At 40.8% G+C, this 13,752-nt stretch overlaps 1 protein-coding gene across 1 annotated transcript in view; it reads left to right on the plus strand.

Moving 5' to 3' along the window:
- Positions 1-10,583: 10,583 nt before the first annotated feature.
- LRRC3B (leucine rich repeat containing 3B) overlaps positions 10,584-13,752 on the plus strand; it is a 181,554-nt gene continuing 178,385 nt past the window's right edge. The window contains exon 1 of the mRNA XM_075589111.1: positions 10,584-10,970. The gene's annotated coding sequence lies outside the window, so the exon portion shown is untranslated. The remainder of the gene's footprint in view (positions 10,971-13,752) is intronic.

Genomic DNA, 13,752 nt, shown 5'->3' on the forward strand with positions numbered 1-13,752 from the left:
CTTAAATATATTTTTATTTATCTGAGTTGTTATATAAACAAGCTTTTATAGACTAGTATTTAATTAGGAAAGCAATCTTGAGGTATGTATTCTTTATGAGGTGCTGAAGAAATGGCCACATTTTCCCTGTACAACTACTGTATACTGTATCTATTCCATATAACCACTCAGTTCCAGTTGCGTTAACAATTTATTTGTATCATTATATTTGCTAAATAGATTTACATGACATTTATAATGTACGGACATAGGAAGAAAAAAAGAGCTCTTTGATGAGGAAACTAATTTAGATGCAAAAAATATTTGCTGAATGGCAGAAAAGTCGATCCCCCAAAGCCTCCAAACCACATGGGGGTAATAGAAGGGCAGAGAGGGCAGTACAGGAATGCTTGATCTTATTGATCAAATGTTTCCCTTCTTGTTGTTTTCTCCCAGGATCCTTACCTGACACACTATTTCATTGAAGGCTCCATCAATTATGCTATGCCGACCTCTCTGCTTGTGAATGAAAGATACAAGTAAAGCAAAAAGTTAATATACAGTAGGAGGATACATCCCCCTCCCATGAATAAAGTCCTTCTCATATTCTTAGGAACTTTGTTCTGGGCATGCGTAGGCCCTAAAATTGATGGGTAATGATTTGGGAGTCCAAATAGCATGATTTTTGTAGTTCTAATAATTTTATTCATGTAGATATTTTATTTTATTTAGAAAATGTTTTACCAGGTACAATACATTGAGACTTACCTCTCATTTTCAAGTATGTCCAGGGCACTATCATGATGACATTAAATAGTTACTATAAATAAACAGATGTTATACATTCAATTTACAGACATTTCATGGACTGTTAGAGATAATATATGATTATGGGCATGTGTAACAGTTACAGACAAAATTAAAATGTGAGACAGCTGAAGTCTTGAAATTACTTAGACTGTAGGCGGTTTTGAGAGTCTCTGGTAATTTGTTCCAGTCATGAGGTGCATGGTAAGAGAAGGACGAGCGACCAGATTGCTTGTTCAACCTTGTGACCATGAACAGTCTATAGGAGTCTGATCTCAGTTGATAAGTGCTGTGTATTGTAGGGGTGAGGAGCTTGTTCAGATAGCCAGGTACCTCGCCCTGAAAGTATTTGGGAAGGCAAGACAGGAAAATGTACTTTGGGTCTGAACTCAAGTGATAACCAATCTAGTTCTTGGAGCATTTCTCATTGAGGTGTGTTGTAGTTACATTACAGGAGAAATTGGCATATTGAGTTGTTTGTTTGCTACAGTGAGTTTGGGGAACTGTACCATATACAGTACCATGTCCCCATAGTTTATAATTGGGATTAACATCTGTTGAGCAATGCACTTTCTGAGTAGTTGGTTTATGGAGTAGTTATTCCTTTAAAGTGCACCTTGTTTGGCATACTGTAGGTTTTGAATGTCAGAGTATCAATATGCAATCCAAATGTTAAATGGGAGTCTAGCCATATGCTCAGTTATTTAAAACTAGTGACAGGGGTGTTACAGTTGGTTCTGATCTGTACCTCTGTCGTCAATAGCTTTAGAAATTTAGCCTCAGTCCCAAATACCATTATTACAATTTTGGCAGTGTTTTGGGAAATCCAGTGTTCATATCTTGAAATATTAGATTGAAGTATCCTTGTACAATTACTGACTGGACTGGACACCATGTGTACACCGTACACATATAAAAAACCTGACTACAGTTATGCATTTTTAATACGTTCTGCAATATATGCTGCAGCAGATAACATGGTGACTGTAGCAGAAATATATGAACATTTCATTTTGAACTATGATTTTTACAAATTTTCACCTGATGTTCATGGGTGGAAGCGTTCGACCCTGCACCCGGAGATAGAAGAGGGTATTGGGGTGTGGTACCAGATTTTTACAGTATGCTTGATCATGGCAACTGAAAAAAGAGAAAGATCGGGTTTAATCCATAAAAAAAATCATCAATTCCAATCCAGCAATGTGCCAGCACAGCGCCGGCAACAGTGCCAGCACCAGCTTACAATAACGGTCCGACCGTCAGTGAAAACCTGGTGAACGGCAATACTTGCTACCTGTCCCCGTCGGAACACATGCACAATTTCCAGCCTGAGCCTGATTTCACATACAGGTACCAGTATGCTTGCGTGTACCAAAAAGATTTCCAGCTTCATCAGCTGTCAACTACAGGTGTAACAGGCCAGCTGTCACCTGTCAACTATAATGCAGACTACAGGAGTGACAGTGGCTCATCTCCATCCATTTGGCAAAGTTTATAATGAAGGTAAATATAATGTACTACAGTATACTATACTGTACAATATTAAGTTTAAAGCTGCAGTTCAAGCTGCCGTGTTTAAAAAAAGTATTAAAAACTTACTGTATATGCATCAATACAATATGCACACAGACAAGTGATTACAGTAAGCTGCAGATCGGTCTGTTCTCCTGTAATCAATCGCCTTGCTTAGGGTTATTTAATTTAATTCAATTCTTGCACAATTATTGAAAATGTAGTCCTGCAATATGATTGACTAAGCAGTTACAGTACTACAGTAGTTACAGTACAATTGGTGGACAGATAGGGAGAGGGCGGGGCTCAAGAGCCAGAGCCTATCAGAATTGTGTTCTCATCGTACAGACACACAGGTAGGATATTGCTTGAACTGCTGCTTTAATTCCCAATGACGCGACTTGACGCATGCGCAGTACCGGAAATCATAGTATCTTTTTTTCCCAGAAAAGAAACTTTGACATCAAACAACAAAATGCAAAAAGGAGAAATTTCAAAGGACCTCTAATATCGCTTTTTTAAAATGTTGCTTGCGCATTGTGAATTTTTATTGATTCATATTCAATACTTTTTGATTGACGTTGCATTTGTTTGCATTTTGCAGTATAATTACAGTAGACTTGCATGTGTAATTAACTCTGCTAAGAAACCCCAAAAATAAAAATGTATTTCTTTTATTCTATATGTATTATTTATTATTCAATACTTTCAACTTTTGCTGGGCTTGCTCTTCTTTTCATACTGTTTTTATTTTATGCGCATGCACGTATGTCTCATTGGAACCTTGTTGAAACGCATATGCGTGTCATCACATTTAGGCGCTTGCGTGTATGTCTCATTGGAACCTCGTTGAAATGCATATGTGTGTCATCACATTTAGGCGCATGCGTGTATGTCTTTGAACTACAGGTACAGGTATAATCCTGCAAACCCGGATGATACTGATTCCACTTTCTGGGGGATATGGCGAGAATGACTGCTCATTCAATGTGAATTTCAAGTCTGAAAAAAAAGAGACATCCCTTTTTTTCTCGACATGGGCTTGCTTAACAATTTTTGCTATTCTTACAAACATCCCCACAAAGATGGAATTTCAGCATGCAGATACTTTCTGGGACCATAGGAGCCACTCAAAGGCACAGTGACTAAATGCATGAAATTTATTCTGACCCATAACTACTTCACATTTGGAAATGACCCATACCTCCAGACAAACTGGACCGCTATGGGCACTCGAATGGCACCACAGTATGCCAATCTGTTCTGCGCAAAACTGGAAAGTTACTTTCTTTCCACCGGTCATTTGAAACTCCTTACATACCTTTGGTACATTGATGACATCCTCCTGATTTGGACCTCTGGTTAACAGGAACTCCTACAGTTCCATAAGAACTTCAATACGTTCCACCCAACCATCAACCTCAAACTCACCCATTCCCCGGACGAAGTAGATTTTCTAGAAACCACCATTACTATAAAGAACAACCAACTACAGACTTCTGTATACCGCAAATCTACAGACAAAGCCAGCTATTTGAGGGACAACAGCTTCCACCCGACACACACTAAGCATGCAACCATCTACAGTCAAGCCATACGATACAACCGTATATGCTTCGACACAGCAGACAGAGGCTAGCGGATTACAGCCTTGAGATCAGATTTCATAAACTGTGGATATAACCTCAGAATTGTAGACCAGCAAATCCAAAAAGCCACAAAAAAACAAGCAGTGATTTCCTTGAATACAGACAGAAAGAAACAAGTGACAGGGTACACATATAAACCACACCTAGAAGCCCTACGCAAGATCGCCAGGAAACCACAACCCATTCTCCATGAAGATACAAGACTGCAACAGGTCTTCCCTGAAACACCCTTGTTATCATAGAGACAACCTCATAATTTCAAGAAAATTATGGTGAGGAGTAAAGTATTCAACAGTACCACTGAATGCGGGACAAGACCATGCCAGGACGCAAGATGCAAAACCTGCGCAATTCTACACACAGTGGGCACAATACAAATACCACACAGGTATCTGGAGTTCAAAATCAGAGGAAGCTTCACCTGCTCCTCCAGCAATGTCGTGTACAGTTGCAGCCACCAGTATAAGATCACTTGCCTTGGAAAATCTGGGGCAATCTCCCAATAAACGGCAACATTTATGTGAGCTTTCTACGGCCAGAATAATGGCCCATCGGATTAACACAGCGTGGGGTCCCTGCAGTCCCATTCAAACTGAATGAGACTGCAGGGACCTCTGCTGTGTTAATCCGATGGGTCATTAGTCTGGCAGCAGAATTTCACAGAAATGTTGAGGCATGTTGGGGTATTTACTGTGAGATGCCTTAGTTTTTACCCAAGCAAGTGATCGGATATTGACGGCTGCATCTGTACCTCGACATGCATAAAATGCCCAGGGGGCTGCTACTACATAGGTGAGCTGGCCATAAGATGAACGATCTGAAGGTGGCCATACTCAAAGGTAATCTTAGAACAACGAAAGATGCATGCAACTGTTCGGGACACTTAGCGAGTGCTAAAGGCCATGTCTATACATACTGCGCTATATAATTGCACACACAGCTGTCTCTTACACATACAAATACTCTATGTAATTCCATCCCTATATACCAATAGGGACCACATAGTATCTACAAACACTTTTAGTAATGCAACACCCTCTTACATTTGCACACCTACCCACACCATTGATATACACTCCCATTCAACACACACCTTTTCTAAAGCGCTGTATACACTGTGGGCGCTGTATAAATTTATATTTACATACATACACACATACACACACACACTCTTACATCACTAACATTCAGGGACTATTTAATACCTCAAGTCATAAATTGCATTCTGCATAGGGGGGAGGGATAGGTTTCAGTCACTGATAACATTCCACGATGCACTGTTTTTAAGTTCAACCTTACTTTATTCATTGTAACACCTCCAGAAGAAGAGATCAGTGTATCTCGAAAGCTAGCACAAATAAATGCATTTCGTTAGCCACTGAACGGTATCATCTATTCATTTTTGATTATTAAGCTCGGCTAACACGGTACAGATATATATATATATATACAGTATATATATACACACACATATACAGTGGTGTGAAAAAGAAAGTGCACCCTTTTGAATTCTATGGTTTTACATATCAGGACATAATAATAATCATCTGTTCCTTAGCAGGTCTAAAAATTGAGTAAATACAACCTCAGATGAACAACAACACATGACATACAGTAGCGGCCGGACTGACTCTAATGCGGCTGCCTCCGCAGTTTAAAAATAGCGCGGGCGGCGCGCGGGCTGTCTTCGGCCAAAACCCGGCCGGTTTTCCCACTCCTCGGGCGCTTTCAATAGTAAGCGCCATTAGTGCTTATCTATTGAAGCGGCTGCCACGTGGGAAACTCCGTTTTTAAACGGCGAACTAGCCCGCTACGCTCCCGGCCAGCTCCCGGCAAGCTTTAGAATGAGCTTAGCCGGGACAGTATTACACCGTGTCATGATTTATTTAACAAAAATAAAGCCAAAATGGAGAAGCCATGTGTGAAAAGTAGGCACACCCTTACGCTTCCATAGGAATTAAGATGCTAAGCAGAAGACAGGTGTGGCTAATCAAATGCTCTTGATTAATTGATCATCAGCAAATGTGACCACCTCTATAAAAGCCAAAGTTTTAGCAGTTTGCTGGTCTGGAGCATTTAGGTGTGTGTTAACTCAATGCCAAGGAGGAAAGACATCAGCAATGATCTTACAGAAGCAATTGTTGCTGTCCATCAATCTGTGAAGGGTTATACGGCCATTTCCAAACAATTTAAAGTCCCTTGTTCTACAGTGAGAAATATTATTCAAAAGTGGAAAACATTCAAGATAGTTGCCAATCTTCCCAGGAGTGGACGTCCCACAAATTCACCCCAAGGTCAGACCGTGATATGCTCAGAGAAATTGCAAAAACATCAACAGTTACATCTGAGAAACTGCAGGCCTTAGTTAGCATGTTAAATGTTAAAGTTCATGACAGTTCAATTAGAAAAAGACTGAACAAGTATGGTTTGTTTGGAAGGGTTGCCAGGAGAAAGCCTCTTCTCTCTAAAAAGAACATGGAAGCACGGCTTAGGTTTGCAAAGTTGCATCTGAACAAACCCCAAGACATTGAGTCGACCATGAACTCCTCTGTATACCAAAGTATTCTAGAGTCAAATGTGAGGCAACCTGTCCGACAGCCAAAGCTTGGCCGAAATTGGGTCATGTAACAGGACAATGATCCCAAGCACACCAGCAAATCTACAACAGAATGGCTGAAAAAGAAAAGAATCAAGGTATTGTAATGGCCCAGTCAAAGTCCAGAACTCAACCCAATTGACATGCTGTGACGGGACCTTAAGAGAGCTGTGTATAAACAAATGAACCTCAATGAACCGAAGCAACGTTGTAAAGAAGAGTGGGCCAAAATTCCTCCACAATGATGTGAGACTGATAAAGTCATACAGAAAATGATTACTTCAAGTTATTGCTGCTAAAGGTGGTTCTACAAGCTATTGAATCATAAGAACTAGCTATATATTTTAGCTGATAGACCAGGCGTTGCCCGGGATGTAAATCTGTAATAGGTAGTATAAATGATATACAGTATAGCATAACAATAGGTTCATAATTGAGGAGAAGAGGGGAGTGGGTGGGTGTAGGGTGTGAGTAATTTTCCCTGCGCTTGTCCACCCACTGACCTGTTTCCCCGGTGCGTGGGACCGTTCACCCACGTAATCCCGATCTGCGGCGGTCGTCGTCCCCCCGGTGTCGCGGGGTGAGGAGGAGAAGGTGCATGTGCGGCGCTGCGCAAATTGTTGCTGTGATTGTTTCCCCCCCCCCCTCACCTTGGCCGTTGGTTAGAGGCGCTTACGTGTGCCCCCCCCCCCCTCACTTGTGTCCCGGCGCTGGTTCCCCTCCCCGGCAGAGGGTGTGAAGCTGTGGTCCCGGCAGTCCCGCGGTGTTGGGGTTCAGCTCTGGTTGAGGAGAAGAGGCGGGTGGGTGGAGGGTGTGAGTGTGTGGTCCCACACTCACCTCTGTCCCCGCTGGTTTCCCACCCCCCCTCGGGCTCCGAAAATGTCCCTGTCCCCGCCGGTGTTTTGCCCCCTCCCCCCCCGTGGCTCTCCAAAAATGCGCTTGATCCCCCCCTCACCTTGTGCATTGGTTAGAGGCACTTACGTGGCTCCTCCCCCCCTCACCTGAGTCCCGGCTCCCCGGCGGAGGGTTTGAAGCTGTGGTCCCGCGGGGTGAGGCCTCACCTCGGGGTGAGGAGAAGACGTGGAGGGGTGGAGGATATGAGTGTGTGGTGGCGCGCACATCGGTCCCACCCTCACCTCTGTCCCCGGCAGTGGTTCCTCCACCCAGCACTCCAAAAATGCGGTGATTGACCTAGCTTACTTGCGTCCTCGGCGCGAAGGGCTTGTAGGCGCACTCGGCAGGTGGGTGAAAGGGTGGAGGGTTGGTCGCAGCGCGCTCGGCGGGTGGGTGGAGGGTTGATCCCGCCGCGCTCGGCAGGTGGGTGGAGGGATGGAGGGTTGATCCCGGCGCGCTCGGTGGAGGGGTGGAGGGTTGATCCCGGTGGTCCCGCAGGGTGAGGATAAGGGGTGGAGGTGTGAGGCGTGTGGGTCGCCACTGTCTCCTCTTAGAGGCGCAGGTGGTGTGAGTGTGACGGTCTGCGTAGCCCTGGCCGTGACGTCACCCGCAGGCCAATTAGAGCGAGCGAGAGGCGTGGCAGACCCACAGACAAACATGATTTGAGTTTTTATAAGAATCTCCCTTGGGGACTACCAAAGCACATCCCATCAAGGCAAACATTTTAAATTTTGGCTGTTGTAGCAAATACAATATCACTTGTGAGCACATTAACATGTCTCTTACAGGTCTCAACCCTGCTTTTTATCACTATCTCTTCGCATACAGGTCTTCCACTACAGCCATGGATTCTGGGAAATAACATGCAAATGAGCACAGTGTCACCTTTTTCTTCATATCCCTTATACCTGTTACACAAAGCTATGTAGTCATCCTTTGCCTGATTGATACCCCTATTGATACATCTATTGATATTGTAGTTATCTACTTTTCAATAGTGCATATTGTTTCTGGTGACTTTATCGTTAAGTTACTGTAGTTACACAAGAAATAGAGATGTGCTAAACATATGGTTTTATATAAGGATATTCTGCAATTAATTGTAATATGAAGTTTCTCTCCTTCTCCATTTCCTTTAACCTCTTCCTCTCGTGGCTTCACAGCATGCTGAATAAGGCCCTTAGTTGGACACTTGTATTTGTTGAGTTTTTGGCAAGGATTGTTATTTCAGAGATTTTTCTGTCAGCCGCAAACATTTAAAATGAGCTGTGTAAATGTTTAACATCTCATGACAAACATCTTAAATACTAGGTATATTTACATTTTTAAACAGACATGAAAAATCTAACTGTAACCTACAGTAAGAAACAAATGGGAATAAGGATTTAGGGCTCTAAAACCTCTAATGCAAAACATAAGTGGCTGAAAATGAATCAGTACTTAACAAGCACATTTATTGACTTATTGATTACGTCTAATATTATGTAACTCACTATAATTATATTTTGAACTGCCCATTGACTACATTAAGGTAGTACTGTATGTTTTTTGCCAAAAGGTTCCATAATTTTAGTAAATAAAAATACCACTTCTGGTGCCTTTGTATGTCGAAGACAGGTCTGCAACCTTGTATTTTCCCATTGTCGCTTAGCAAACAATGCTTCCACTGCAGCCAGGGATTCTGGGTAATGACATTCAAATTAGTACAGTGTGTCACTCTTTACTTCTTATCTATTGTAACATGGACCCCTATAAGGTTATGCCTGCCATATTGCACAGCTTTTCAGCTGTGTATTAATGTATTAATTATTATACAGTATATGAGAATAATAAACTGTAGTCAAAATAAATGATACTACCAGAACAGAAATGTGTAGTTCATGTTAGAGTATTCTCTAAGTTTACTATTTCTCATGTCATACCGGCCAGAGATTGATTTAACACAGAACATGACATATTAATAATGATACATCTTTATGTATTGTTGTTCTTTTTACAAGAATAACATGTCGAAAACAGCTTTGATAAATAACTCTCTTAATGTTATTCTGATATGAGACTTCACAAAGTACTGTACATTCACAGTGTTTGTACTATTCATAGAAGTGTCATAGGAGTACTACATTTGGGGATGACTCATGGTGATCTGCTTCTACTAGTAGCAAGTAGTCTTCTATTAGCCTTCTGCATTCAAGCACAAATTATCCCTATAAAATACCATCTAAATGTGTACATAAAGTGCTTAAAAAAAGTACACACAGAAATCCCCTATAAAATGTGCTTAGAGAGCTTCTTTCCTGAGGTACTTAGGAAACCCTAGCCATTTAATTTACCAATAAATCACAAATCATATCCCAACCATGTCCTAGAATCCGCAGGCAAGGGATATCTGTATGTTTTCAAATGTTAGTTATTGTATCTTAATCTGATATACTATTATATGATGTTTCTTATTAGGCAATTATTGTGCTGACATTATAGTCCTGAGTTGACCTGAGTAAATGACTATGTAAATACAGACCACACATAATTTGGAAACATATCAAACTTATAGAGCATATGGGCACTCAAAGGCATGTATGCAAAGGAACAATTGACATACATCCTGGGAATGCTTCAGAAAAACATTTTTTAAATAACTTAACATTAATTAATTCACCCATTCATTAACCCCTTGCCTTGCACATTATTAGACACCACAGTCTAAGTAAAGAGGCAAGAAAAAGATTTCGGTGTTAATAAAAAGGATGATGACATTAATCTTGGCTTATTTTTATTTTTTTAGGTTACATGATTAAAACCATACTGTATATGTTTATATCAATCTTTGATGGATTGTACAATTTGCCAATTTCAGTGTCCTAACCTGGAATTATTTACCATGCTATAAAAAAAATCTCTGTAATGTGTCAGTATGGTAAATAACAGTGAGGCAGATGTGAACATTGAGCCAGGCACAGAAATCACGAAATGTGGTGTATTCATTTATTCAATATTTCACCCGGAAAAAAAAATATATATATATTGGGAGCTACCTCTCAATGGCTGCTGAGAGATTATTAGCTGGAAACAGGGTCATCCCTGAAGATCAAGAACACACTGGAGATACTGTATGACACTTGTGTAGAGTCACAGTCACACCCACCCACAGCAGCACCCAGCGCCTCAGTGCTGAATGCTGCTAAGAAAATACCCAGTCAGACTGTGCTGGGTGTGTGTCTGTGTGTGTGTGCAGCTTCTTCATTGTCTGTCTCGACCACACTCACCCGGTCTCTCCTCCCCTGGGCTGCAGCAGGAGGAGCAGCGGGCAGCAGCTGCTACAAGGAACCCATTCTAAACCCTGCCAAGCCACAGGATACATAGAGGAACGCTCTGAGACCCAAGACAGTGGCTGGAAGAGGCACAGAGAAACCCGTGCTACAGCAGGGACATACAGTGCAAATAGACAACAAACACGCACAGGCAGCACCCTCGGCTTCAGCATGTTGTCCCTCTCCCCATTTCCTTCCAGTGGAGTGAGGTAGTTTTTCCAGGTAAGGAGCCTTCAGCTTTTATGTGACGCCTGTTGCTCTTCAGATGCATGGGGGAGGAGGGCTCTATCCCTCTCCATCTCCTGCTATCTGTTGCCATCTACCTCACTCCCTCTTATTTTCGTATGATCCTCTAGCAAAAACCAGGATGAGATGTGAGCAGTATTTTCCTGCATTTTGTTTTTTTTCTGTCTCTTTCCCTCCCTGCTATGTGAGGATGGCTGAGACATGTAATCCTCAGGTGCATCGGTATTCAACTCCATCAAGTTTCACCCAGGAGTTCCTACTGCTGGGAATAAGCCACATTCCATCTTTTCTATACGGGCTACACCACATACTGTACAAACACTGGGTGTCTGGGTCACGTCGACCAGGACTCTCTCACTACATATTTACCTTAATGTATCTTGATGTGCAGTATAGTTCAGTATAGCAGCGGATCAGTTCGGGATTTACCCCTCTTGCCCTCCTCCATAACTCCAGAAACAGAATGATTCATTCACTTCTGGTTTTATCGACAAGGATAATATTTTGAAAACTGGTCCAAGTAGGGTGTCCATGTCCAGCTTACCTTGCATTTCGTCCCATGAGTGAGATCTGGGTGTATGTATTCCTTGACATAATACAGTATTATTTGCTGCCTTGGTTTAAGATTTGTATTCAATAATCATACAGGTTCTGAAATTAAATACTCACGCACACGTTATAAATGCACACATACAAACACGCATAATATGTACACACGTATATGTATACAGTATATCTATTTAACATATATCTATTTAACATATATCTATTTTATATATATATATATATATATATATATATATATATATATATATATACACATATATAGATATATATATATATATATACACACATATATATATATATATATATATATATATATATATATATATACATATATATATATATACACATATATATACATATACACACACACACACACACACACACACACACACACACACACACACACACACACACACACACACACACACATATATATAAATAATGTGTGGCATGTCACCCAGGCGCTATATTCCATGGAATGACAGGGTCCATGAAGCGTGCAGTGTGTATAGGGAGAGCTGACTCTGAGGTTATTTATGTGTGCTGAATACAGCTGGTGATTACCGAGAAGGAAGCCAATTCTAGAAACTGTGCCGCTCTCACAAACCCTGCACTTCAGGCCACTGAGCTACAGTAGTAGTGGTCCTTAGAAAGCACATATTATTATAATACTATGTATGCGGGGGTACAGGTGAATGAATGCATTTGTACCACTGAGTGGGTAATTGAATAAAATGACTGGAGTAGGTTCACAAAAACAACAGGCGTCGATAGGAAATAGTATTTTATCTTATGCACAACCTTACAGCCTGTGGATTCCTGACCATATTGTGTACACACCCTATAGGATTATTTGTAGCCCCAACAAAGTCTTAATAAATCCAGTCATGTTGAATTGATCAATCTGCAAGCAGTGTGAATAGTGCTGTTTATCGTGCCAGTTGCTTTTTGTGCAGTCCGATCCTACAGTACTGTATATATCCATGAAAGTATAAGGGAGCAAAAAGAGAACTGGAAGCATTGATGGAGTCAATGAGATTAGCTTTGATTGGAAAGAGAGGAATCTACTCGTGGTACTTTTCATTTGATGTTGAAAGCCTCAAGGGAAAATGGCACAGGTATATTTGCTTCGATTTATCATGCCAATTAATACTGCTTGTTTGGGCATCTCCTTACAATGTCTGCTGTGCATGATAAACTACGTAAATTCATCAACCTGTGCAACAAGATTTAACAGGCTTTTCAGATTCCTGTTTCTTAATTATAATACATTGGTGTAAGGTTAAATTCAATTTATGGCGAAGTCATAACATTCAAGAGTGACGTCACAATGTAACTAGCATGCAATGCATTTATTGTATAGAAACCAAAACACCCAAACTCTCAATAATCTAGCATATAAATATAAACGTGGGCATGTCTCTTTGGATGGTTTAGTGAGGCATAAAGGACACAGATAAGGAACCCCCTTGGGCAGCTAAAGGAAATCACAATATGTTAATAATTTAGTTCAAAGTAACTTGGCATCTAGCATGGATACACTTTTAATTATTTTTTGATTCTTTAATTTTAACTGAAATAATGACAGGTAACGAAATACACTTTTTTTTTTTGGTAGAATGACAAAATAACATGAATAGGAAATGCTGTTCAAGTTTATGTTGATAATGATAAACAATAATAAATTGCTTTGTGGGCACTGTGAAGAAAATCTACTGTGGCTCAGTCAGTCCAAAGCTAAGTTAGGTAACTTCTAAAGTAACATTTAATAAGCAGACCACATGAAAGTATCAATTTGTTTCAAAGAGCAAATTAGAAATTGCATTTGGAGCAATTGTATTCAGATCCAGTGTTTACAATGTCATTTCTAGGAAAGTAGGTACAAAGCCTGCTTTTTACAATATCTGCTTCAGCAAAATAGCCTGTTTGGATAATCAACACATGGGTGATATTATTACCTAATATTGACACAACTAGGCCTTATAACTGTATAAATCCCTGATTACATGACAAGCAACCCAGTTTTATGTGAAACTGTGGGCATGGGCTAACATTATTTGAGGGGGCAATATACCGAAAGCATTTCATGCCATGTGATGGCTGTATTTGTTGATCCACTAAAAGGTATCACACCATCTACTCCTTCTACCTCCTTTGTCATTTTACCACTTTACATGAGAAAAGCAATATA

Source organism: Ascaphus truei, chromosome 2, assembly GCF_040206685.1.
Source record: "Ascaphus truei isolate aAscTru1 chromosome 2, aAscTru1.hap1, whole genome shotgun sequence".
NCBI classification, from domain to species: domain Eukaryota; kingdom Metazoa; phylum Chordata; class Amphibia; order Anura; family Ascaphidae; genus Ascaphus; species Ascaphus truei.